Here is a 6620-nt window from a genome sequence, read left to right as displayed (position 1 = left end):
ATACACGGTAAAGTTATTGTCAAAAATTCGATTCTACATTAGAACGTGATAAAAATGGAGCTAAAAATATATATAACGAAACGATACTTAATCGATTGAAATCAAAGCCTGAACATATTATTCATAAATTTAAATTATTATTCTATATTTAATTAAAAATTTAAATAATATAGCGACTTTTTTCATTTCATCTATTATTTATTTTCTCTGTTTTTTCAGTAAATTGAAATACTGCAGTATATTTTGTTATGATTGTTTTACATGTTTGTTTAATTAAAGATTACATTTATAATTTAATGGTCTTATATAAATTAAATATATTCTTCATTGTATTTATAAATGTATGCTATAAATAGGGACCGTGCACGAAATATAGAGACAGCACTACTACCGAAGTTCACGCTTTCTGTAGTAACTTTTTAGATTAATCGGGGAAAATATCCGTCATTAATAATAAAGAAGAATACTGAAGAATGGAAAAAATAATTGAATATGGGTTTAGGCCCGTTATTAATAATCGCGTAAATGGCCAGAATGTATTGATATCAGACCACGTATTTGATGTCATAGAGACAGTAGATTTAAATGGCCAAGTGATAACCTGTCAGGTTGTTTTTTCCATTTGACACCAAGTGTGCTCTCTAGAAAACTATAAAATTTAATGGATAAATCAAATGCAGGTTCCGACGTAAGGTATTTGTCCATCTCCGGATGCAACAAAATTTTTTTGTAGAGAAATTATTAAAATTAATGGAATTTATTGAATTAATAAATACTACCCTAGCGGGTCCGATTTACGGTAAATTTCCGTATTTTGATGCAAATTTTCCGCATTTTACGGTAATTTGTGGCAAATTATGATTAAATAAGATGAAATGCGGTAATTTACGGTGTTAGAATGCGGCAAATTACCGCAATTTATGGTGATTTACAGCAATTTCTGGAATTTTTACCGTAACACAGTGAAATACTTCACTCTACGGTAAAATGCGGTAATTTTGAAGTAAATCTGCACGTTTGCAGAGTACCCTAGCGGATCCGAATTACGGTAAATACAGTGATTTACCGTAATTTACGGTGCCTGACAGAATTACCGTAAATTACGGTAATTTACAGTAATCTACGGTAAATTACGGTAATCTACGGTAAATTGCCGTAATTTACCGCAATTTTACGGCGCCTAGCAGAATTACCATAAATTACGGCAATTTACCGTAATTTGCCGTAGATTACCGTAATTTACGGTAATTCTGCTAGGCACCGTAAATTACGGTAAATCACTGTATTTACCGTAATTCGGATCCGTTAGGGTAATATCACAGGATCGCCGCAAATTTACGGTGAATTATCGTATCTTCCCTAATGAACCCAAATTACGGTAGATTTCGGTAAATTCACCGTAAATTACAGTAATCCACCGTAAAATAGCGATTTACCGTAATTTACAATGGATTTACTGTAATTTACGGTAATTATACCGCAAATTACGGTAAATCTTCTCGAATTTTACGATACTTTGCCTATTCTACGGTAAATTAGGTCTGCTCGGGTTTAACGTTAAATACCGCAAATTACCGTAACTTACCGCAAAGTACCGTATTTTAACGTAATTTGCCGTTAAATTCTGCAATTTACGGTAAAATGCCGTAATTATTTCGGATACCGTAAATTACGGTGAGTACCATAATTTACAGTAATTCGAATCCGCCAGGGTAAACAATAAATACACAGTATAGAAACTTGATAAATTTCTCCGATTAGTAAATACTTTTATCACTAGTTGGCGTTCGACTCATCATGCACGGTCCCTAAAACGTTACGGCAACACGATTCATTAAGACTACGTTGTCTTTTTTTGTAGAAAACATGAGGTCTATTCTTGTAATATAAGTTTATTATGATTGCATATTGTCAGCAGTATTTTTATGAATTTGTATTATATTATCTAACTACTAATTGTAACATAATTGAGTTAAAATTAATTTTTTTATGCATCAAAATTAAGGAATAAAGACTTGATAGTGATATGGTATTTAAAATTAATTTAGTAATATATAATATATATATATATATAACTTTTGAACTGAAAATTTCACACGTCGACGATTTTTTACGAACTATTTAATAATCTTATTTTAACTTACATTGTTCAGTAATTAACTTAAAAATTATATGACACTAAAGCACATGTGATATGCATGTTTTAATTAGAAGAAATTAATATTTTGCATTATAATACAGAAAAATTTTTTAAAATATATTAATATTTTTATAAATTTTCAGAATTATGGTGATTAAGACATACAGTGAGTCACTGCATAAATAATGTAAATTATGTATGAAACATTTTTAATTAAATATTGTAAATGTTGTATTGTTTGTTAAAAAATATAAAGTGGAAATTAATACAAAGCTACGTTATTATAATCAAATTAATTATTAACTTATTTTAAACTTATCAGTGAACTGAGTATTTTACATGGTGGATTTCTTAACTTCCCGCTAAGAAAATTGATGATTTTCAAAAAATTCGGGGCTTTTGTTTTCACCCGATTTTCGAAAATCGTGTTTTCATCAGATGTCGAGGTTCTAAGGTCTTAGAAAGCTACTCTCAGCATTTTCAGGATGATGTCTAAGTGTCTGTATGTGTATGTGTATGTGTATGTGTGTGTGTGTGTGTGTGTGTGTGTAAGCTTGCTATAAATTTTTTGTTTAATTAACCGATTAAATTGGTTTTTGCGGCAATCAAAAAAGCTTGTTGGCCGTCAACTTTTCTAAACATTTCAGATCGATCGATTAATTAGACTTTGAAGTATGAAAGAAGTACGAAGAAAGAATTCTTTTACTGCTGTTAATTGTGGTGCTGTTACTTCTAGTTTAAGTGTCTTATCATTGTAGTATAAGTGATATTAATTAACAAGCTCGGAATACTACAATATATGTATACTTATATAATATGTTTAACTTAAAATACTTGATTTTTTAAAAAACAAAAATCGACACCAACACCAATACAGACGACATAAATAACAACACGGAAAGAAAATTATGGCAGCGGTTCCCATAATTCTGTGAAATTTTTTCCTATACTATCATAGGAATTACGACCATAAATTATGGGAGCGGTTCCTATAATTATAGGAATGTTTCCCATAATTATAGGAATAGTTCCTATAATTATGGGAATGATACCCATAACACTATAGGAATGGTTCCTATAATTATAGGAATGGTTCCTATAATTTATAGGAATACTTTCTATAATATTATGGGAATCATTCCTATAATTTATGGGAATGGTTCCTATAATTTATATGGTTCGTATACCATTATGGGAATCATTCCCATAATATTATGGGAATAGTTCACGGAAAAAAATGTGTAGTTAAATTTACTACAAATGGAGTTCGATTTACTACACTGACTAGTAATATATAGGATAACTACACGTTTAGTAACAGTTACCAGTACACTGTGGTACACAACCTGTAGTACCATTTACTACAGTAAGTAGTAATAAGAACTAGCATTAAATAACCACTGTGGTTCATTTTACTCCACAACATAGTAGAATATATTTTATTCGTAATGTATTAATAAAATATCTGTTAGTTAACGATCATTAGTTTTTATGATATTGAAAACGATATAAAAATATAAAAATTAATTTTAGATTCTTCGGACTTACAGTATATCAAATTAAAATGATATAAAAATGAATTTATTAATGAATAACTTAAAATAATAAGGACTCAAATTTTAAAAGCCTACTTTTTATCAATATCTGATAAGGATAATTTTAAAAATATATTTGTAATCTATAAATTCTCTTATAAGCATAAACTTAGAATAATTAAGTATTAATTTTTATTAATAGAAAATATAAAAACCATCGTTTTAAAAGTTATAATTCTAATAAATAACAAATACTCAATAGGCAATGATTTAAAAAATTGCATTAAAATCACGATTCACTGATAAGAGAATAGAAATAAAATTTAATAGAAGAAGTTGTAGGTGAGGTAAGCAAAAGGAAGAATGACAGGTAATACAAAACAAATTTTTTTGTATTATATTTTTTATATATATATTTATTTTAAATTATATATATTATAATTGCACGCCTCGATTTTTAATTATATATATAAATATTTTTAATTATATATATTATTATTTATAATGTTTTATAATATTATTTATAATATTAAATACACTGACACAAGTTGAGGATACCCACAGAATGGAGTAAAAAAGTTGTAGGTGGCGCTGTTATTTTCTTCTTTCGATCATTTTACCACACATTGGAGTAGATTGTACAAGTAATCTGGTATTGTATACTCCAAAAATAGTAACAGATACCAATTCATATAAAATTGTGTGGTTCCCAAAACCACAAAATAAGTATTTTATACTACATTGAGTAGTTGTGAAAACTACAAAGTTTTACCACATTACAGTAGTAAGCAGAACTCCTATGGTAGTAAAATATCACGCACACTGTGACTTATGTTACTACAGTTGTCATTGCGGCGACCACAAAGTGTAGTAAAATTTTTACTACACTGTGAAAAAAATTGTTTGAATTTTCAAAGATTGTATCCCAGTGAACACATGACCTTATTTTGACGTCATACGTAGGTCATAGCAATGTCACGACATCTGATGTAAATTTGATGTCAATCTGACGTTCTATATGACTTTAATATGATGTAAAGCTTGTGACATCATATTGATGTAAGCATGACTCTTGTACGATGTCACAGTTATGACTTATGTATTACGTACGTTTGACATAGAATCTACATCACATTGTTATGTAGTAATAAAGTCATTATCCGTATATCATAATGACGTAATTTTAAAATCATACATTTATGTCAGTAGCAAAGTCACGGTTATACGTAATGTGGATGTCACTCTTAAATCATATCTTTACATCAGTGACAAGTCAGTATTTTACGCAATGCTGATGTAATGTCCGAGTCATAGTTTTTTATCATCTATTTATTGAAATAAAACAATCATAGAATGAATTTTCAAACATGTGTAAATGTGTAAAAATAACAACTAAACGTCGAACATTTTTGGGGTCAAAGTAATCGATCAACTCGGTAATAGATCATTCAGACGTTTTAGAATAAAACATTAGCGTGAGCATAAAAAAATTAACTTTATTTTTTTAAATGATATATCGAAAATATCATTTAGGATTACAAAGAAAATGTAACAACAGTTTGAACTCTTTTGCTATTATGATTTTAAAGTTTAGTATCACAATTTTTCAATAGATTGAATTTCATACGATTTTGTGAAACTATTTAATGTTTCGCAAAATTTTATATAAAATTTTTTAAATTTCACATCACAACAAAAAATTAAAAAATTTGATAAAACTTAATGAAATTTTATACAATTATCATCGAGGTCGACAAATATTGCTTCTATAAAATTTCATATAAGTTCATGGAGTTTTTTAAATTTTGTAAAAATCCATCACGAAAACTTATTAACTCTGTCTTTTCCGGCATTTCACTCTAAATACATCAATTAAGCACGAGATTTGAACTCTCGTGATGTGGACCAGTGAGCAACGTTCAGGACTCCCAGCCAAGAGGAGCCGTGTTCGAACCCAGCAGACGCCCAGGATTTTTTCATCATTTAACGTTATCTAATCTTGTTTCAGAATTCACAATGCGTTCGCGCGGTAATAATCAAATCAAAAATTCGGTATTTCATTTTAATTTTTTCTTTTTCAAAATATTTTTTCCAAATTGATAATTTTGACATCACCCATATGTCATATTGACGTCATAGAAGGTCACACAGACATCACATTTACATCATGCATACGTCATTAGTTTTACATCATAATCTTACGTAAAAAAGTGGGAAATAATGAGTCACACCTGACTCACTCGTGACTTATATCTTACGTAAATGATGACATAGCGTAACGTCACTCTGACGTCAAATTTACGTCAATGTGTTTACTGGGATATAACGCAATAAACACATACATTTGTGCTTGAAATTTCATTACTAATTTCATATAGAATTTAAAATACACCTTTTCGAATTTTCAAATTAACACTTTGGATTTTCAAATACTTTTTTTTGAATTTTCAAATAAGTATTATGAAATTTCAAATAGAATTTTTAAAATTCGATATATATGTTTTAGAATTTTCAATACTTGCTTGGAAAATTTAAAAATCAAGTATAAATTTTCAGTACGTTTATTAAAATTCATATTTGTTTTCTTAATTTTGAATACCAGCTTGATTATTAAATTGCGTATATTAAATTTAAAGCTTTTTTCATTGAAAATACAATTCAAATATCTAGTTATGAAAATTTAATTCCTTTTGTATTGTAATTTTCAAATTATTTTTAACAGTGTAGTTTGGTGTAGTAAATTCTACTCCAGCATTTTTTCCCGTGTAATAATCAAAATGATAGCAATAATAATAAAAAGTTAAACGTTAATAGAAATTTAATTTAATTTTTTTCCATTCTAATATAGTAAAACTTACTAAACGGGATAGTTAAATTAACTGAATATAACTAAAAATTAACATGCAATATAAGAGATTTTCCATAACCAGCATATGAGAAATTAC

The sequence above is a fragment of the Microplitis mediator genome, chromosome 6 (genome assembly GCF_029852145.1).
Source record: "Microplitis mediator isolate UGA2020A chromosome 6, iyMicMedi2.1, whole genome shotgun sequence".
NCBI classification, from domain to species: domain Eukaryota; kingdom Metazoa; phylum Arthropoda; class Insecta; order Hymenoptera; family Braconidae; genus Microplitis; species Microplitis mediator.
Note: the sequence above shows the minus strand (reverse complement) of the source record.